The sequence below is a fragment of the Dendrobates tinctorius genome, unplaced genomic scaffold (genome assembly GCF_039654945.1).
Source record: "Dendrobates tinctorius isolate UK_male_01 unplaced genomic scaffold, ASM3965494v1 ptg000231l, whole genome shotgun sequence".
Classification (NCBI taxonomy): domain Eukaryota; kingdom Metazoa; phylum Chordata; class Amphibia; order Anura; family Dendrobatidae; genus Dendrobates; species Dendrobates tinctorius.
In genome coordinates this window covers 10,204,956-10,227,103 of record NW_027361898.1, presented here as the reverse complement: position 1 = coordinate 10,227,103, position 22,148 = coordinate 10,204,956, and the positions used below count along the sequence as shown (strand labels likewise).

General features: G+C 45.7%; 1 protein-coding gene across 1 annotated transcript in view; it reads left to right on the top strand.

Annotated features, from left to right (window-relative positions):
• LOC141059900 (relaxin receptor 1-like) overlaps nucleotides 1-22,148 on the top strand; it is a 532,911-nt gene that overhangs the window by 155,884 nt on the left and 354,879 nt on the right. The gene's annotated exons all lie outside the window — the stretch shown is intronic.

Below are 22,148 nucleotides of genomic sequence, written 5' to 3'. Positions count from 1 at the left end.
TTAGCTGCTACCATTTCAACATTTTATTTTAGCCTGTCCCATGTGCATTGCATCCCTCTTTTCCCTGTGTATTTGTTTCCATCTTCACCTCATTTTTATCTTTGTAATTAAACAAATAAAATATATTCCTTTCACTCAATTCAGGTTTTAAACTCATTTTTTTCTCCGTTCATGATGTGTATGTACTGTACAGTGGGTACGGAAAGTATTCAGACCCCTTTACATTTTTCACTCTTTGTTTCATTGCAGCCATTTGGTAAATTCAAAAAAGTTAATTTTTTTATCATTAATGTACACTCTGCACCCATCTTGACTAAAAAAAACAGAAATGTAGCAATTTTTGCAAATTTATTAAGAAAGAAAAACTGAAATATCACATGGTCATAAGTATTCAGATCCTTTGCTCAGACACTCATATTTAAGTCACATGCTGTCCATTTCCTTGTGATCCTCCTTGAGATGGTTCTACTCCTTCATTGGAGTCCAGCTGTATTTAATTAAACTGATAGGACTTGATTGTAAAGGTAAACACCTGTCTATATAAGACCTCACAGCTCACAGTGCATGTCAGACCAAATGAGAATCATGACGTCAAAGGAACTGGCCAAGGAGCTCAGAGACAGAAATGTGGCAAGGCACAGATCTGGCCAAGGTTACAAAATAATTTCTGCAGTACTCAAGGTTCCGAAGAGCACAGTGGCCTCCATAATTCTTAAATGGAAGAAGTTTGGGACCACCAGAAGTCTTCCAAGACCTGTGCAGCTAAACTGAGCAATCATGGGAGAAGAGCCTTGGTGAGAGAGGTAAAGAAGAACCCCAAGATCACTGTGGCTAAGCTCCACAGATGCAGTAGGTAGATGGGATTAAGTTCCACAAAGTCAACGATCACTGCAGCCCTCCACCAGTCAGGCCTTTAAGGCAGAGTGGCCCGAAGGAAGCCTCTCCTCAGTGCAAAACATATGAAAGCCCGCATAGAGTTTGCTGAAAAACACATGAAGGACTCAAAGATTATGAGAAATAAGATTCTCTGGTCTCATGAGACGAAGATTGAACTTTTTGGTGATAATTCTAAGCGGTATTTATGGAGAAAACCAGGCACTGCTCATCACCTGCCCAATACAATCCCATCAGTGAAACAAGGTGGCAGCATCATGCTATGGGGGTGTTTTTCAGCTGCAGAGACAGGACAACTGGTTGCAATTGAATGAAACAGGAATGCGGCCAAGTACAGACATATCCTGGATGAACACCTCTTCCAGAGTGCTCTGGACCTCAGACTTGGCCAAAGGCTCACCTTCCAACAAGACAATGACCCTAAGCACACAGCTAAAAATAACAACGGAGTGGCTTCAGAACCATTCTGTGACCATTCTTCACTGGCCCAGCCAGAACCCTGACCTAAACCCAATTGAGCATCTCTGGAGAGACCTGAACATGGCTGTCCACCAACGTTCACCATCCAACCTGACAGAACTGGAGAGGATCTGCAAGGCAAAATGTCAGAGGATCCCCAAATCCAGGTGTGAAAAACATGTTGCATCATTCCCAAAGAGACTCATGGCTGTACTAGCTCAAAAGGGTGCTTCTACTCAAAATTGACCAAAGGGTCAGAATACTTATGACCAAGTGATATTTCAGTTTTTCTTTTTTAAGAAATTTGCAAAAATTTCTACATTTCTTTTTTTTTCAGTCAAGATGGGGTGCAGAGTGTACATTAATGAGAAAAAAATTAACTTTTTTGAGTTTACCAAATAGCTGCAATGAAACAAAGAGTGAAAAATGTAAAGGGGTATGAATACTTTCCATATCACTGTATGCATGTAGTGTAGTGTCAGTGTGCTAGTATACTCACCTACCGCCATCTTCTCTGATATCTTCTGAGTAATATTACCGCTCTTCAAGCTCACACTGCTCTCTCCATGACCCAGAAGTAGCTTTTCCAATACAAGTCTATGAAGCATCAGAACAAGGTTTTATAGGTTTACATTGTAAATAGATACTTCCAGCTCATGCATAGAGTGGACGGGATAGTCTTAAGAGCAGTGACATCACTGAAAAAGAGCCGGATACCGGAGAAGATGACGTTTGATACCGGAGATGATGACGTTAGGTGAGTATATTTACACACTGACTGTACACTACATACCCACATGCAAACAAAACATTTAGGGAAAAATATCTTCTTGGGAGTGATTGTTGAATGTTAAAACATAATAATTAGAGTAATATTGACAGACATTAAGGTCTATAATTTTAACCCCTTCATAACCTTTGCCGTACTAGTACTGCTCTGCGGGAGGTGCATTTCTGACCAGAGAAGTACTAGCACAGTGCCGCGATCACCGCGGCCTCACACTGAGCGCCACGGTGATTGCATGCAGGTGTCAGCTGTATGTGACAGCTGACACCCTGCAGCAATGCCCACAATCAGTGCTAGCACCGATTGTGGGCATTTAACCCCTCTGATGTCACTGTCAGTAATGACAGTGGCATAGAGAGGCATCGCGCAGAGAGGGGGCTCCCTGCGCGCTTCTGGAGCGCCCACCAGGGCCGTGGGGGTACTCGGTACAGGGCCGGTTCTTAAGGAGATGTGTCATGGCAGCAGTGACCCGGTCCGTGGCCCTGGGCATCCAATAAAAATGATGGAAAGGGGAAATACTAGTTTATAAGGGATAATTCGTGACGCCACCTGTGGTATTCGGCAAATAAGGTGTTACCCAATGCTGCAGATTCAGTCCGCTGGAGCTGTTGTTGATGCAGTAGAGTTCAGCTCTCTAAAGGCAGAGCTATTCCTCAGGGCAGTGTTAGAGTTAAAGATGAGATGATGGTGGTGGTAGTGTAGGGCAGATGACGCAGCAAATAAACTGAGTACACAGCAGGGTGCAGTCTTGACACTTTTACTCACAGTTCTGTTGTTACAGTCCCCAACCGGGGTGCTGTGTCCTTCAGACTTGTGGTTCAGACAGCTCTTAGGTAGCTTGGGGTGTACGTTGCCAGGGCTCCCTTTGATGTTCCTTTCCTGGTTGTCTTACTATGCTGGCTACCACCTCTCCTGCCATGCTCCTTCACACACAGTGATCTGAGCCAGCAGACTCAGATCTTGTCAGGCGACGTTGGTCAGACCCCTGGATCCTATATGTCTGCCTTTTCGGTGAATGAGTGTGGGGTCGGCACCAGCACTTAAAGATACTGCCGCCACTGGTTTCCAAGCTGAGTCTTTAGTTTCTCCACTTGTTTTGAGGCCGGTCCCCTAACTGCGACCTGGTCCCTTTACCGACCATGCAGGTGGATGCGGGCCCCACAGATGGATTGCTCACTATCCTTGCCCCTAAGACCTCTTCTTCCTCTTTTCCTGGAGCTTTTCTTCCTTTCTTCTCTATCTTCACTCCGTCTCTCTCACTCTCTTTAGTCTGGAGACAAGCTGCACTCAGCTTCAATCTCCACAAGCGACGCCTTCTCTCTCCATCCTGACTGACTTCTGTCCTCTCATACCACTCTCTGACTGACTGACTCTTTCCAGAACAATCTCCTTACCTCAGCACTATCTCCTCCCACCAACTGTCACTCCCTTAAGCTCTGCCCCTTCTCTACTTTCTGCACCCACACCCTCTAATTAACTCACCCCTGGCCAGATGGGGACTAGTGTTGGGTGCTGGTGTGTTAGTGTTAGTCCTGGCTGTGCCACTTCCTTACCTGAGAGCAGAGTACCACACCTCCTAGATGAAGTGCAGTACCCTGTGGCCACTGAGACCGCAGGGGCGCCACACTTCCCTCAGAACAACGTGATGATCTCACCAGCGATATTGCTGTGTGTGACACCTATCAGCAACCGGCCCTCCCACCGGGTATCGCTGATCGTGCTTGAAAGCACTGGACATTTTTTTGATCGTTGGTCTCCCTCTGGCCAGCAGGCATCGCTGCGTGTGACAGGCGGGAGATCAGCGATCAGCGAACTGGAGCCTGGTATCCAAGGTAAACCGCTGGTTACTAAGCGTGCGCATCACTTAATTTACCACTGTGTACCTTAGATACCAGCGCGCTGGTGCATGGAGCTGGTAAACAGCGGGTTTCTAAGCGTCACGCGGTGCTTAGAAACCCGCTGTTTACCTTGTTTACCAGCTCCCTGCACCAGCACGCTGGTATCTAAGGTACACAGCGGGTAACTAAGCGACGCCCTCGCTTATTACCCGCATCATTGCTGATCCTCATCGCTGGTGAGATCTGCAGCTCACCAGCGATCATGTAGCGACACACCAGCGATCCTGACAAGGTCATATCGTTGTCGGGATCGCTGGTGCGTCGCTATGTGTGACGGTGGCTTAAGTGTCGTACCAGCGATCTAACATTATGTAGTGATGTCCCATACTTGGACAAGGTAATAAACTAAAAATAATATGATGTGTAAAAATATTTTTTTTAAATCCCCAAATAAAGAAAAAAAATGAAATATTTTACCAAACAAATACATTTATTTGTGTAAATAAAAAAAATAAAAAGTACTCATATTTGGTATCTCCACGTTCATAACGACCCGCTCTATAAAACTGTCCCACTAGGTAACCCCTTCAGTGAACACCGTAAAAAATAAATAGAAAACTACACAAAAAACAATGCTTTATCATCATACCACCGAACAAAAAGTGTAATAAAACGAGATCAAAAAGACGGATGTAAATAAAAATGGTACCACTGAAAACATCATCTTGTCTCGCAAAAAAACAAGCTGCCATACAGCTCCATCAGCAGAAAAATAAAAAAGTTATAGCTCTCTGAATAAAGCGATGCAAAAATAATTATTTTTTCTATAAAATAGTTTTTATTGTGTAAAAGCACCAAAACATAAAAAAATGATATAATTGAGGTATCGCTGTAATCGCACTGAACCGAAGATTAAACGTGCCTTACCAATTTTACCACATGCGGAATGGTATATATAAAAAAAAGCAATACCTGAATTGCTGGCTTTTGTTCATTCTGTTTCCCAAAAATCGGAATAGAAAGCAATCAAAAAATGTAATATGACCAAAAATGGTACCAATAGTAAAATGGTACATGACACAGTCAGCCAAAATATGAAAAAATTATAGCTCTCAAACTATGGTGATGCAAAAATTAGTTTTCGCAATAAAAAGCGTCTTTTAAGGGCCTGTCACACTAAGCGATATCGCTAGCAATATCGCTGTAACTTGTGACGTTATAGCGATATTGCTAGCGATATCGCTGTGTGTGATACTTACCTACGACCGGCTCCCCCGCTGGTTATCGCTGATCACGCGAGAACATCCTGGACTGTTTCTCGTCGTCAGCTTCCTGCGGTGCTTCCTGTGGAGAGATGAGCGACGAGCGTGGAGCCGGGTGGGAGGACGTCAGGATCGCCTAGTGTGACAGGTAAGTAGCGACCACCGTCCCAAGCGATGTCACTGGTGAGATCTGCCTGTGTGGCAGCTCACTAGCGACCACTTAGCGATGTACCAGCGATCCTGACCGCGTCATATCGCTGGTCGGGATCGCTGGTGCATCGCTAAGTGTGACAGTACCTTTAGTGTGTGACAGCAGCCATACATAAAAACCTGCTATAAATCTGGTATCGCTGTAATCGCACCAACCCGAAGAATAAAGTCGCCTAATCACTTACTGCACAAGGAACAGTGTAAAAAATAAATAAAACAAATTATTCACAAGATGTTGATTTTTTCATTCTGCTTCCCAAAGATCGCAGTAAGGCTAGGCGCAAATTTATCCAACGCACTGCTCTGAGCAGTGTTTCCGTGTAAATCTCTGAAATACATGATTTAGACAGAACCCTCAGTGGAAGATTCCCTATAATGAGGCAGATGGAGGCACTGTGGGCACCATAAGGGTATCTGCACACTTTGCGGATTGCTGTGCGGATTTTTCTGTGTGGAATTTGCTTATTTTGGCAGAATCCGTGGGTCAAAATCCGCGCAATTTTTTTGCGGATTTCCTGCGGATTTTGTGCGGATTTGGCATGTGTTTTTACACCTGTGGATTCCTATAATGGAATGGGTGTAAAAACGCTGTGGAATCCTCATAAAGAATTGACATGCTGCAGAACATAAACCACTGCGTTTCCAAGCAGATTTTTCCGCAGCATGTGCACAGCGTTTTTTTCCCCATAGATTTACATTGTACTGTAAATCACTAGCTAATCTACAGTGGATCCACAGCGGCCAATCCGCAGCGTGTGCACATACCCTTAGACCTTTGATCCAGCAGTGTCCATCTTTTTAGGATTGCATAAAAGTGCCATCGGCCACAGTTTTGTGCACTTCTGAAAAAAAAGGAAACCGTGGAACATATGCCAGATGGAGTCCAGAGTAACTCTGCTGCCTCTTTACAGTGAATGGGTCCATCGGGGGTTTCATCTGAATCACGTCACTTAGAGATTTAGATGGAAACCGCAAAGTAAGTGGTCAGCGTAGAGCGCCGGATAAATGTGATCCCAAATGTTATGTAAAATGTTCCCATTAAAAGCTTCCACTCATTCCACAAAAAAGCAAGTCCCCACTCAGATCTGTCATCTGTTAATGGAAATATAGGCGGCTTCTACGTTACTGGTTACACATAGGCTCTGGAAAAGCGAAATGGCTCCTCACTCGCCAAAAGAAATTCAGCAAATTCTCCTAATTGGTAAAATGGGATTACTTATGGGGGGTTCTACTATTCTGGCACCTCAGGGGCTCTGTCAATGTAACATGGCACCCTCTAACAAGTGCAGCAAAATCTGCCACTTCCCTTCTGAGCTTTGTACTATGCCTCAAAGGTAGTTTTCGACTACACATGGGGTTTCAATGAACTCAGGAGAAATTGCGCAACAAACTTTGGAGTCCATTTTCTCCTTTTGCCCTTGTGAAAATACAAAATTTGTAGCTAAAAAAGATTTTTGTGGGAAAAATGGGGTATCAGCGTACTCAGGAGAAGTGGCACAACAAATTGTATGGAGCAATTTCTCCTGTTACCCTTATAAAAAGGCAAAATCTGGAGCTAAAAAAGTTTTATTTGAGAAAAATTTGGTTTTTTTTATTTCCACGGCTCTATGCTATAAACTTCTGTGAAGCACCTGTGGGTTCAAGGTGCTCTATACACATCTAGATAAGTTCCCTAAGGGGTCTAGTTTCCAAAATGGTGTCACTTGTTGGCGGGTTTCCACTGTTTAGGGTATGTGCACACATAGTTTTTTGTCTCTGCGGATTTTGTAGAGAAAACCACAGGAAATCCGCAGGACAAAGTGCTGCGGTTTTTCTGCGGTTTATCTGCGGTTTATCTGCGTTTTTTCTGCGGTTTTGCCCTGCGGTTTTACACCTCATAATGGATGAGGTGTAAAACTGCAGCGTTTCTGCACCAAACAATTGACATGCTGCGTTTTGAAAACCGCAGCAAAACCGCGCGGAAAAAAACACAGCATGTGCACAGCTTTTTTTTATTTCCATAGGAAATAAAGGTACTGTACAACGCAGCAGAATCTGCTGCGTTTCTGCAGAGCCAAAAACGCTGCGGAAACGCAGCAGAAACCGCAAAGTGTGCACATACCCTTAGGCACATCAGTGGCTTTTCAAACGTGACATGGTGTCCATTAATTATTCCATCAAGTTTTGCAATCAAAAAGTGAAATGGTGCTCCTTCCCTTCCAAGAACTGCCATGTGCCCAAACAGTGGTGCTCCCCCACATATAGGGTACTGGCATGCTCAGGAGAAATTGCATAACAAAACATAAGGTCCAGTTTCTCCTGTTACCCTTGCGAAAGTAAAAAAAAAAAAAATCCTAGGTCTAAAAGAAAATTTTTGTGAAAGAAAAGTAAAGTAAATGTTTATTTTTTGTTTCCGCATTCCAAAAATTCCTGTGAAGCACATAAGGGTTAATAAACTTGTTGAATATGGTTTTGAGTCCCTTGAAGGGTGCAGTTTTCAGAATGGTGTCAAGTGTGAGGTGGACCCTAAAAAACATGGTTTTCCAAATTTTGTTGTAAAAATGAGAACTCGCTGGTAAACTTTTAACCCTTATAACTTCCTAACAAAAAAATGATGTTTCCAAAATTGTGCTGATGTAAAGTAGACATGTGGGAAGTGTTATTTATTAACTATTTTGTATGACACATCTCTGTGATTTCAGGGCATAAAAATTAAAAGTTTGAAGATTGCGAAATTTTCAAAATTTCCTCCAAATTTCCATTTTTTTCACAAATAAATGAAAGTCATATCAAAGAAAGTTTAATGCTATCATAAAGTACTAAAGTACAATATATCATGAGAAAGCATTCTCAGGGTATGTGCACAAACTGCGGAATGCTCTACGGATTTGTCCGCGCGGATTTAGTAAAATCCGCAGGTAAATCCGCAGGTCAGTAGACCTGCGGTTTATCTGCGGATTATCCTGCGGTTTATCATCTCTACAATGGAGCAGATGGCAAACTGCAGCGGAATCTGTAGAAAGAATTGACATGTCAATTTTTTCTGCGGTTTTGAAACCGCAGCAAATCCACGGGGAAACTTCCGCAGCATGTGCACAGCGGTTTCCATTTTCCATTCATTTTAATGGTACTGTACAACGTAGCTGATTCTGCTGCGGTTCCTCAGGGCCAAATCCGTTGCGGATCCGCAGCGTGTGCACACACCCTAGAATCACCAGGATCCATGGAAGCTTTACAGAGTTATTACTTTACAAAGTGACAGTGGTCAGAATTGTAAAAATGGCCTGGTCAGAAAGGTGAAAACAAGCTAGGTTTCAAAGGGGTTAATGTAATTGTGACTTAAGCTGGTTGTAGTATACCCAATGTGTGTGGTTTGCAGTGAGGTGAATTCAGGTGAAGCTGTCATGTAAATATTAACCACAGTGGAAGACAGAGTAACCAGGAAATGTAAACTGTTACCGACTGGGGAGGATTTATGTTGTACTCGCTTCCTTCTTTATCTTCACTGCAAACCTCATTTCAGTCACTTGGCAGTGCACCTGTTTAATGCTAGTGCTAGCTGGTGTATAGAAATACAGTACATTAATCTGAGGCATTCTGATACATTATACGAGTTAGGGAATATTAAATATTTAATAGTGATGAGTGAACTTGCTTGTTGATACTCTGATATTACTCGAGTATGTGCTCAACACTCGTCAAGCATTGACTGGTGCTCCGATTAAATGCTAGAATCCCCGCCCACGTATTGGTGCCTGTTACACAGCCATTAAACATGCAGGGATTGCCTGCCAGTCACTGTAATGCCATAGCCATCTTGGTAGTGGCATTACTGTGATTAGCTGGCAGCACCTCATCACAGGTTATAAAAGAACTTACACGCCACGCACGGTACACTGACCCCATTGCACAGCTCTGGGACATTTCTGGAGGGAGAGAGTAGTTGTCCAGGTCTGTGTGCACAGTTTTAGGAATCTGAGTCCTCTAGTGGTGATGTTTTGCTAAACTATCATGCTAAAAGTCCTTCTTAAGGCTAATCTTGTGCTATGCTGTTTGTATGCGATATATTCAACATTTAGCCTTGGTACAACAGGAGGCAGGAGAGTAGCATGGCTGAAAGCCTCTAGGCAGGACTTAGGACTTTGAAGTCCGTTGCTGAATATATAGCTGCTGCAGGTCACCAAATTTATTTATTTCTTTTTGTGAAAAAGTTGATCAAATATTCTTGTTCCAAAAATTGCCTATTGTCATTCATATACTGTAGTTCAAATTGTTTTGTGAGAAATAACAGTTGTTTGAAATTTTTAAAAACCGCTTGTCCTGCTACAGTTGACCAAATTTTTTGTTCCAAAAATTGACAATTGTCATTCATAGAGTTTAATGTGCTTTGTGTAAAATTACGGTGGTTTACATTTTTTTTACACTGCTTTGCCTGCTACAATTCACAAAATTGTATGGTTTCAAAAATTTACTATTGTCATCCATATGGTTTAATGTGCTTTCTGTAAAATAATGGTGGTTTCAAATTTTAAAAACCGCTTGGCCTGCTACAGCTGACCAAGTAATTTTTTTTATGTGTGGTAAGGGAAGTGGGAGTAGAAGCATTGGCGGATTATAATGAGGTCAATCTGGGCGGTAGCCCAGGGCCCAGTGGTGTGGGGGGCCCACCAGCCCAAGGAAAATTGCCCCATTATAATCCGCCACCATAGCACCACGCCCCCCCATGTACCGACCCCTTCCTCCCCTTCCCAGACCCACCGGCCACCGCAGTGCCAGCCTTTCACTGATAAATCCCTGCTCTGTGCGCACAGGACCTGTGATGAGGTCACAGGAGGGGAGGAGTCAGGGGTTACATGATCACGGGCTTCAGTCGGAGGCCTTGATCATGTGACAAATGACTCCTCCCCTCCTGTGACCTCATCACAGGTCCTGTGCACACAGCCCTCAATGTATTGTATGCGGGACTCTGCTGTGCTGGTTGTCATGGTGCTGGATGAGGGAATTATGTGTGGGGTCAGGAGGGGTTTACAGGGTGGATGTAGCTGCGTGTGTGTGCAAGGTGTACAGAGCAGAGCTGCGCGTGTGCGAGGTGTACGGAGCAGAGCCGCGAATGTGTGAGGTGTACGTAGCAAAGCTGCGCGTCAGCGAGGTGTACGGAGCAGATCTGCGAATGTGTGAAGTGTACGGAGCAGAGCTGCGTGTGTGCGAGTTGTACGGAACGGAGCTGCGTGTGTGCGAGGTGTATGAAGTGGACATGCGCGTGTGTGAGGTGTACGGAGCAGAGCCGCACGCATGTGAGGTGTATGGAGCGGAGCCACGCGCGTGCGAGGTGTACGAAGCAGAGCCAAGTGTGTGCGAGGTGTACGGAGCAGAGCCACTCGTGTACGGAGCGGAGCCGCGTGTGTGTATGAGGTGTATGGAGCGAAGCCGCGTGCGTACGAGGTGTACGGAACGGAGCCCTGTGTGTACAGAACTGAGCCGTGTGATTACGGAGCGGAGCCACATGTGTACGAGGTGTACGGAGTGGAGCTGCGTGTGTAAGAGGTGTACGGAGCAAAGCCACGTGCGTGCGAGGTGTACGAAACGGAGCCACGCTTGTACGGAGTGGAGCCGCATGTGTGTACGAGGTGTGCGGAGCGAAGCCGCGTGTGTGTACGGAGCAAAGCCGCATGTGTACGGAGTGGAGCTGCGTGTGTAAGAGGTGTACGGAGCAAAGCCACGTGCATGCGAGGTGTACGGAACGGAGCCACGCTTGTACGGAGTGGAGCTGCGTGTGTGTACGAGGTGTGCGGAGCGAAGCCGCGTATTTTTTTTTCCGGGCAAAGCCGCATGTGTGTATGTGGTATACGGAGCAGAGCCACGTGTGTATGAGGATGAGGTGTACGGAATGGAGCCCTGTGTGTACAAAGTGTATAGAGTTGAGCCGTGTGTTTACGGAGCGGAGCCGCATGTGTACGAGGTTTATGAAGCAAAGCCACATGTGTACAAGGTTTATGTAACAGAGCCATGTGTGTACAAGGTGTACAGAGCGTGGCTGCGTGTGTATAAGGTGTACAGAACAGAGCCGCATGTGTACAAGGTTTACGGAGTGGAGCCATGTGTGTACTGAGTGGAGCTGTGTGTGTGCGAGGTGTACGGAGCAAAGCCATGAGTACGAGGAATACAAAGCGGAGGTGTGTGGAGCCATGCGTGTACAAGGTGTATGATGGGGAGCATTCATACCTCCCAACCGTCCCACATTTTGAGAGTCTGCCCCACTGCCCCGACTGGGAGCTTACTTTTCCTGCGGACACAGGAGTATGTGGTGGAGCCCCGAGGAGCACTTGAAAACTCGCACGTGACATTCCATCGGAAGTAACGTGCTGGAAGCTGATCGGAGGAGATTGTGATGGAACCATGGAGGCACTTCAGGGAATGCTTCAGATCATCATCATGTCCTATTTCCTCCTCCGACAGCACGGACAGCGGGATCACCTTGGACTCGGGGATGTCGGCCATGTGAGTGGATCATGATATGTCCTGCACCAGGAGGCTCAGGTGGGCACTACAATGTGAGCCGGGCTGGTATAGTATCTTTATAGAATCTTTCTTTCTTTCTTTCTTTCTTTCCCCTCTTTCCTTGTCTTTTTTTCTTTCTCTCTGTTCTTTCTTTCTTTCTTTCTTTCACTTTCTATTCTTTCTTTCCCCTCTTTCTTTCCCCTTTCTTTCTTTTTTCCCTCTTTGTTCTTTCTTTCTTTCACCTCTTTCTTTCTCTTTCTTTCTTTATCTCTTTGCTCCTTCTTTCCCCTCTTTCTTTCTCTCTCCCTCACTGTTCTTTCTTTCTTCCCCTTTCTCTCTTTCTTTCTTTCTTTCTTTTTTCTCTCTCTGTTCTTGCTTTCCCCTCTTTCTTTCTTTCTTTCTTTCTCTCTGTTCTTTCTTTCTCTCTCCCTCTCTATTCTTTCTTTCTTTCCCCTCTGTTTTTTCTCTGTTCTGTTTTTCTGTCCCTTCTTTCTTTCTCTCTGTTCTTTCTTCCATTCTCTCTCTGTTTCTCTCTTTCTTTCTTATTTCTTTCTTTCTCTCTGTTCTTTCTTTCTCTCTCTTTTTTCTTTTCTCTCTCTCTCTGTTCTTTCTTTCTTTTCCTCAGTACCAGTCAGTGTGCCCACAGGACCAGCCACTGTGCCCTCAGTACCAGTCAGTGTGATCAGCAGTGCTAAATGGGTGTGGTTGGGGCGTGGACATGGGTGTGACTAGGTGTGGACTGGGTGTGGTCGGGCGGCCGGTAACCAATCATTATGTTTAGGTTTCTTAATAACATCACAATGGTGCCAAATTTAAGTTTTAAGAGATGTGATGGCATTCCTGATGGTGTCAGAGAGTTTAAAAATTCAACTGGGTAGTTTTCACATTCCTCTGCCTCATCAGCATCGACAGAATCATCGCTTCTATACACAGTATAATCACCACTGATGCGATCCATTACTTTACAGTTCAGAAAATCTACGTCATCATTTTTTGGACATAGTATAGCATGTGATGCAGCAGTGCTGAGGCTTTGTTTGTCATTAACATCAATGCAAATATGGTCTCCAAAGATCTCGGTTACTATAGAGCCAATGCAAAGCATGTCTGGAGGAATTTCAATGACATCCTCTCCAAGGTTATGTTCATTAGACTGCTCACCATTTCCAAGTTTAAGCAACCAAGTGCTGTATTCAGGATCAGTGGAGCGCATGTTGATGATTAGCGGTAGTCTGGTAAAATGTTGCCAATGTTGTGAATATTTAATGCAGGAATCTACAATGTCTGTTCTTGTTCCATGAGCGATGACGGGAAGACATTGTCTGAAGTCTCCTCCAAGAACAATAACTTTACCTCCAAACGGTGTTTTATTTTTTTCATCAACATTTGTTGTAATGATGTCACGTAGAAGTCTATCTATCACATTCAATGCATGTTTTTGGACCATAGTGCACTCATCAATAATAAAAAGTTTGTACTCTGTTAATGTTTTCCTGCATTTGTATCGTTTTTAATCCTGGAAACGGATGTTTTGTTGATCGGAATAGGTATGCCATATAGAGAGTGGATTGCTCGGCCTCCTTGTATCAAGTTAGCTGCTATTCCTGTAGTCGCTGCAGGTGAGACAAATTCTCCTTGTCCTCTTAAATGATGTGTAAGTAGATGGTATAGGTAGGTCTTTCCACTGCCACCAGGTCCATAGAGAAAAAAGCACTTTGGTGTTAAACTGCTATTTTGTAAAGCTTCAGTAATCACATCGTAGGCAAAAAGTTGCTCCTGATTAAGAGTTTCTTTCATCTCTGCAGCTTTTTTTAACTCATAATCCTTATCATATTGTTTAAGGAGGTGTTTAATATTTTTTTGCTGGGCGTGGTAAATTGAAATCAACAAAAGTTTTTCCATGGACTATGAGGACATCTTGGACATCTTTCATGGCATATCCTTCACAATCGAAACACTCTTCAGTGTCGCTGTGGTATGTATGACTGTAGTCTTGTAAAAAATGGTCCTTAAATTCATTCTACAATTCAAGTGGATTACTGGGGGGGCCAAAAATACAGATATAAGCAAACATGTCTCTAAGTTGGGAAGGCCTGTTAAGAATGCAAGCATTTCTTAAAGTATGTCTCCAGATGCTATCATCGAATAATAATCCGAGTGCTAACGCAGCATCCTTAAAGGTTTCATGCATAACTCCATTGACGGTTTTAATGCTGTCAAAACTGGTAGCAGCTTTTACATGCAGTAACAACAAACGTAAATAATAGCGTTCTTGGTCTTTCACACTAACAGTATACATTCTTCCAATAACTGTGCGACCCCCTCCTTTTCTTTGTTCCCATGTGCCTTGTTTCCAAACGTAGTGTTCTGGAATTTCACGGTAGAAATAGTTATGTGCATTGTGGTCGATCTTATTAAGGATGAAATACACCATAAGTGTAGAATTGGAATTGAGCTTTTGATGGATGTTGTCTGCAGAGTCATTCTCATGAAAATAGAGTGGTTGAGAATTAGGCAGATGTATGGCTAGGCGAATGATGGCATGAGATTGTTTATGCATAGGAAAAGCAAATATCCGCCACGCAGCCTCAGGTGCACTAACATATCTGGAATCCCTAAATTGGTGTGTTTCATCATGTTGGATGTTATTTTGGGAAATTTCAAGGTTGGCTTTGTCATGTCCTTTGTAAACGTATTTAAATAAATATTTTACACTTTGAATGGAAGCACATATTTCTACATTAATATGGCACTTGTATTTGGTGAGTAAAAATGGGTTTTATGGAACTACCCATGAATTGTCAATCGTCTTAGAATGGTGTTCATATGTTTTGCCAGTGGGATAGCCGTCCTTTTCTTTGATGGTATATGGTTGGTATTGTTTAGGGAAACCTTTGCTACACTTTCCAAGATCCATACAGGGAGAATTAGGATTGTGTTCTCCACAGGGAACATGAATTATGTGTTGAAGAACAATGTTATGGAGCTGAGGGTAGATTGTTTCATCAGGTATTTCAGCCCAGACTATATTGTCTATGTCCGCCTCAGTCCATAATTTAGACAGGCTGTCAAGAATAATTAAAATATGAACGTGTGGGAGACCACACTTCTGAAATTCAATGACATGGAACATTGCGGTGACGTTTCCAAATAATCCACTGCTAATGTCTTTTAAGAGGGATTCCAGTTTAATTTTAAAGACGCGTGCAACCAAGTCTGGTCTGTGTTCAACACGCTGCTACGGTTCTAAATGTGTAGTAATCTCACTCCACTTAGGATTACATGTCATGGTGATAAATAGATTTGGTCTACCATACTTCGTAACAATAGCCATAGCATCCTGGTAGCGCTGCTGCATGTTTCTTGGACTGCCTTCAAAAGAAGATGGTAAAATGACAGTTTTTCCAATAGGGATGCCCATTTGAATCGATTTTTTGAGTAGATGTTCTTGAAGGAGGCAGCAATCCTCCACTTTTAAATCTTTTTGGTGGTTGCGGAGGTAATGTAGGCGATTAGCTTCGATTTTGACATAAGCATCTACTAAATATTGCTGTGTTAGCTTACCACCATTGAGGAGTGGATTAACCCCTTAAGCCCCAAGGGTGGTTTGCACGTTCATGACCGGGCCAATTTTTACAATTCTGACCACTGTCCCTTTATGAGGTTATAACTCTGAAACGCTTTCATTGATCCCGGTGATTCTGACATTGTTTTTTCGTGACATATTGTACTTCATGTTAGTGGTAAAATTTCATTCATATAACTTGCGTTTATTTGTGAAAAAAAATGGAAATTTGGCGAAAATTTTGAAAATTTCACAATTTTCCAAATTTGAATTTTTATGCCCTTAAATCACAGAGATACGGCACACAAAAAACTTAATAAATAACATTTCCCACATGTTTACTTTACATCAGCACAATTTTGGAACCAAAATTTTTTTTTTGTTAGGAAGTTATAAGGGTTAAAAATTGACCAATGATTTCTCATTTTTGCAACACCATTTTATTTTTACGGACCACATCACATTTGAAGCCACTTTGAGGGGTCTATATGATAGAAAATACCCAAAGGTGATACCATTCTAAAAACTGCACCCCTTAAGGTGCTCAAAACCACATTCAAAAAGTTTATTAACCCTTTAGGTGCGTCACAGGAATTTTTGGAATATTAAAAAAAAATGAACATTTAACTTTTTTTCACAAAAAAAATACTTCAGGTTCAATTTTTTTTATTTTACCAAGGGTAACAGGAGAAATTGGACAGCAAAAGTTATTGTGCAATTTGTCCTGAGTGCGCTGATACCTGATATGTGGGGGGGAACCACTGTTTCGGCGCATGGCAGACCTCAGAAGGGAAGGAGCGCCGTTTGACTTTTTCAATGCAAAATTGGCTGGAATTCAAATTGGACGCCATGTCGCGTTTGGAGAGCCCCTGATGTACCTAAACAGTGGAAACCCCCCACAAGTGACCCCATTTTGGAAACTAGACCCCCCAAGGAACTTATCTAGATATGTGGTGAGAACTTTGAACCCACAAGGGCTTCACAGAAGTTTATAACGTACAGCGGTACAATAAAAAAAATCATATTTTTTCCACAAAAATGATCTTTTCACCCCCCATTTTTATTTTTCCAAGGGTAACAGGACCCTAAAAGTTATTGTGCAATTTGTCCTGAGTACGCTGATACCCCATATGTGGGTGTAAATGACTATTTGGGCGCATGGAAGAGCTCGAAAGGGAAGCAGTGCCATTTGACGTTTTTGGCTGGAATTGAGATCGGACACCATGTCACGTTTGGAAAGCCCCTGATGTACCAAAACAGTAGAAACCCCCCACAAATGACACCATTTTGGAAACTAGACCCCCCAAGGAACTTATCTAGATGTGTGGTGAGCACTTTGAACCCCCCAGTGCTTCACAGAAGTTTATAACGCCCGGGCGTGAAAATAAAAACATCATATTTTTTCCACAAACATGATCTTTTAGTCACCAATTTTTTATTTTCCCAAGGGTAACAGGAGAAATTGGACCCGAAAAGTTGTTGTCCTGAGTATGCTGATACCCCATATGTGAGAGAAAACTACTGTATGGGCACACGTCGCGGCTCGGAAGGGAAGTAGTGACGTTTTGGAATGCAGACTTTGATGGAATGGTCTGCAGGTGTCATGTTGCCTTTGGAGAGCCCCTAATGTACCTAAACAGTGGAAACCCCCCACAAGTGACCCTATTTTGGAAACTAGACCCCCTAAGGAACTTATCTAGATGTGTGGTGAGCACTTTGAACCCCCAAGGGCTTCACAGAAGTTTATAATGCCCAGGCATGAAAATAAAAAAAACGTATTTTTTCCACAAACATAATCAATTAGTCTCCAATTTTTTTATTTTCCCAAGGGTAACAGGAGAAATTGGACCCAAAATGTTGTTGTCCAATTTGTCCTGAGTACCCTGATACCTCATATTTTGGAGAAAACTACTGTGTTAGCATGGGTAGTCTGGAGCCGGAAACTCCAGGAGTGGACCCTCTGGACCGTGGCACCGAGGGGCCCCGGGCGAGCTGCCAGGTGGAACCGACCCCTATACAGGGACCGTTAGGAGCAGGCCCAGGGGTTCGAGTACCACGGTAGCCGGTACCGAGAGGGGCGGCTCAAGATGGACCGGAGTAGGACTGTGGGACAGAAGTATAGATGACGGAACAGGAACACTGGAGGCAGGACTGGAGTAGGACGGCAGGACTGGAGCAGGATGGAACAGGACCACTGGAGGCAGGACTGGAGTAGAATGGAACAGGAACACTGGAGGCAGGACTGGAGTAGGACGGCAGGACTGGAGTAGGATGGAACAGGAACACTGGAGGCAGGACTGGAGTAGGACGGCAGGACTGGAGCAGGATGGAACAGGAACACTGGAGACAGGACTGGAGTAGGATGGCAGGAACACCGGAGACAGGACTGAGAGGCTGCTGCGGAGAGCAGGCAAGAACGGAACCGCAGGAGCTGAGAGCACACGATGCAGCGAGGCCAGTGTGCTTGGAAACACAACAATCAGGCACCTCCCACAGGGGGAAGCGGCCTGATATGCTCCTGTCTGGTCTGCCATTGGTCAGGGAGGTGCTTCCAGGTCAGGGCATAGCCAAAGCACAAGAAGCAGGAGGGAGGCGCGGCCGCGGCCTATGGCGCATGCGCATTGCATGCAGGGACGCCGCCGACCGCGCACCTGCCAGAGGCGACCTCCGTGGATGTCGGGTGGCGGGGGGCTGCGGCGTGGGAGCGATGGCCGGGTGAGTATGCAGGGATGGTGTAACAGTACCCCCTCCCCTAAGTCGCCCTCCCCGGACATTAGCAAGAAATCTCTTCAGGATACGGGGAGCATTGATATTCTCCCGAGGCTCCCAGGATCTCTCCTCTGGACTAAAGCCCTTCCTGTCAACAAGGAAAAATGTCCTACCTCTAACCTTCTTCATGGCGATAATGTCCTCCACTTCAAAGACATCATCGGCACCCACCGGCTGAGGACCGGAATCAGGCAAGGAATGGAAGCGATTCAGCACCACAGGTTTCAGGAGAGAGACATGGAAGGTGTTCGGGACCCGGAGCGAAGCAGGCAACCTCAATTTGTAGGCGACTTCATTGATACGTCCAAGAATTTCAAACGGACCGATGTAGCGTGGCCCCAACTTGTAAGAAGGCAGTTTCAACCGGATGAATTTGGATGAGAGCCAGACCTTGTCCCCAACACGATAGGGTAGAGGATCCAATCTCTTCTTGTCAGCAAAATTCTTCATCCGATCAGCGGATTTCTTGAGTGACGTGTTGGTCTCGGCCCAGATCTTGGAAAACTCGGAGGACAAAGCGTTGGCCGCGGGTACCTCGGAGGCAGGAGTTATCGGAAGAGGAACACCAGGATGTCTGCCGAACACAATGAAAAACGGAGACTTGGCCGAGGACTCACCGGCATGGTTGTTGTAAGCGAACTCTGCCCAGGGAAGTAAGTCAACCCAATCGCTCTGGTGGGCGTTGGAGAAATGACGTAGGTACCCAGTCAACGTCTGGTTGGTGCGCTCCACCTGCCCATTGGACTGTGGATGGTAGGCTGAGGAGAAGTCAAGGGAAATGTTCATGAGCTTACAAAGCGATCGCCAGAACTTGGAGGTAAACTGAACCCCTCGGTCCGACACTATGCGTTGAGGTAGTCCATGGAGTCTGAAGATTTGGTGGACAAAGACTTTAGCCAGCTCCGGAGCCGAGGGGAGACTGGGCAGAGGGACGAAGTGGGCCATCTTGGAAAAACGATCCACCACCACTAAGATGACTGTACAGCCAGAAGAACAGGGCAGGTCGGTGATGAAATCCATGGCAATGTTTTCCCAATGGACCGCAGGAACGGGCAACGGCAGCAACAAGCCGGACGGAGGTCTTCGTGGCACTTTGTTTTTTGCACAGGATGGACAAGAGGCCACAAAATCGAGTACATCTTGGCGAATTGTGGGCCACCAATAGTGACGTGAGATAAGATCCAGGGTCTTCTTGATCCCGGCATGGCCAGCCAGTTTGGAGGAGTGCCCCCATAGGAGGACTTTTCGCTTGAGGTTCTCAGGCACAAGCGTCTTGCCAGGAGGAGGAGCAAGCCAGTTCATTGGAGCCACTGTGATGATCCTAGTGGGGTCAATGATATGCGAGGGTTCCTCCGTGGTTTCGTGTGGCTGAAAGACCCTGGACAGGGCGTCGGCTTTGGTATTTTTGTTGCCAGGACGGAAACGGAGCTCAAAGTCAAATCGGGCGAAAAACAAGGACCATCTGGCCTGACAAGGGTTATGTCTCTGGACAGACTGGAGATAGGCCAGATTCTTGTGATCCGAGAAGATAACAAAGGGATGGACAGCTCCTTCCAGGAGGTGACGCCACTCCTCCAAAGCCAACTTGATGGCCAGGAGTTCCCGGTCGCCGATTGAGTAGTTACACTCGGATAGAGAAAAGGCCTTCGAGAAAAAGCCACAAGGGTGCAGACGACCGGAGGCGGATCTCTGGGACAATACTGCCCCGGCACCTGTCGAGGAAGCGTCCACCTCGAGTACAAAAGGTTGGTTGCTCTCGGGGCGATGCAGAACCGGAGCTGTGGAGAAGGCCCGTTTTAGGGTCAGAAAGGCCTCTTCAGCCTCCGGAGGCCAATCCTTGGGAGTAGCCCCTTTACGGGTGAGAGCAGAAATAGGTCTTGTGATGGCGGAAAAGTGAGAGATGAATTGCCGGTAATAATTGGCGAATCCGAGAAATCGTTGAATTGCCCTTACTCCAACGGGGCGAGGCCACTTGAGAATGGCAGACAGCTTCTCGGGATCCATCCTTAGTCCAGCGTCGGAGATAATGTATCCCAGAAACGGCAGGCAGGTCTGTTCGAAGAGACATTTCTCAATCTTCGCATACAGGCGGTTCTCCCGAAGACGCTGTAACACCAAGCGGACATTCTTTCTGTGGGACAAGATATCCGGCGAGAAGACGAGGATGTCGTCCAAGTATACGACCACACAGGAGTACAAGAGGTCCCGGAAGATCTCATTGACGAACTCTTGAAACACCACAGGAGCATTGCAGAGGCCAAAGGGCATGACCAGGTACTCGTAATGGCCGTCTCGAGTGTTGAAAGCCGTCTTCCACTCGTCTCCAGCCCGGATGCGGACCAGATTATAGGCTCCTCTGAGGTCCAGCTTGGAGAAGACCCGGGCTCCTCTAAGATGATTAAACAGCTCCGGAATGAGTGGAAGAGGGTACCTGTTCTTAATGGTAATTTCATTCAGACCCCTATAGTCAATGCATGGCCGTAGAGCTCCTTCCTTTTTTTTGACGAAGAAAAAACCCGGCTCCCGCGGGTGACGAGGATTTCCGTATAAAACCCTTGGCGAGGTTCTCTCGAACGTATTCGGACATAGCTGTGGTCTCAGCGGGAGACAGGGGGTAGATTCTGCCCCTTGGGGGAGTTGAACCAGGAACGAGTTCAATTGGGCAGTCAAAAGGCCGGTGTGGAGGAAGGACCTCCGCTTCCTTCTTATCAAAGACATCGGCGTAGGAACTGTAGGCTGGAGGAAGACCCAGAAGGTCTGGGAGCGGCTGAGGAGCGGCCACCAGGTGGACAGGAATCAGACAGCGAGCTTGGCACTGGTGCCCCCAGCGGAGTATCTCCCCAGAAGACCAATCGAGGACAGGCTGATGAGTCCTTAACCATGGGAGACCGAGTAGAATGGCATGGGAGAGCTTAATCAAAACGTAAAAGGCTATCTTCTCTTGATGTAAGGCACCAACTTGCAACTCCACTTCCTCAGTGACCAAGGTGACGGTCACCTGTAGCGGTTTGCCATCCACTGCGGCAATCTGGAGAGGGTTAGATAGGGCAACCACGGGAATTTGGTATTTGTCCACCTCTTCTGGCCGAATGAAGTTACCTGCCGAACCCGAATCCACGAAGGCCACCTCGGACCCACGTCTCTCCCCTGAAACCAGAAGCACAGAAATAGTAAGAGGTTGAGAGGGACCATCGTCGCCTAGGGAGGCCTCTCTTACCTGACCTAGGCGGAGGAGTTTCCCTGTCCCTTAGGACAGGTGCAGATATAGTGCGATGAAGCTCCGCAATAGAGGCACAGACCTTGTGCCTGCCTCTCTTGCTGACGTAACTCGGTCAAGTTGAGACGGTCAATCTGTATGGGCTTGACTGACCGAGGACTGGCAGAACGGATGCAAAAGGGGGCTGGCCTGGTGAATCTCCTCTATCTCGCTGACTCCCGAGCGCGCTCCTGGAAGCGTAGGTCAATGCGGGTAGCCAGCGAAATAAGGTCCTCTAAAGAGTTCGGGGTCTCTCGACCTGTGAGTTCATCTTTTATTCTGCTTGAAAGACCGCGCCAGAACGCCCCTACCAAAGCCGTGTTATTCCAGCCGAGCTCGGAGGAGATAGTGCAAAAGCGAATAGCGTACTGACCGACCGTGAGAGAACCCTGATGTAGATTAAAGAGTGATTCAGTGAGGACAGCTAACCGACCCGGCTCATCGAAGACCCTGCGAAAAGTATCCAAGAAAACCGGAAGACTCGAGACAACGGGATCATCACGTTCCCAGAGGGGATTCAACCAGGACAGGGTCTCTCCCTCCAGATGGGACATAATGAAGCTACTTTGGCCCGGTCAGAGGGATATTGCTGCGGCAACCATTCAAAGTGGAGACTACACTGATTTAAGAA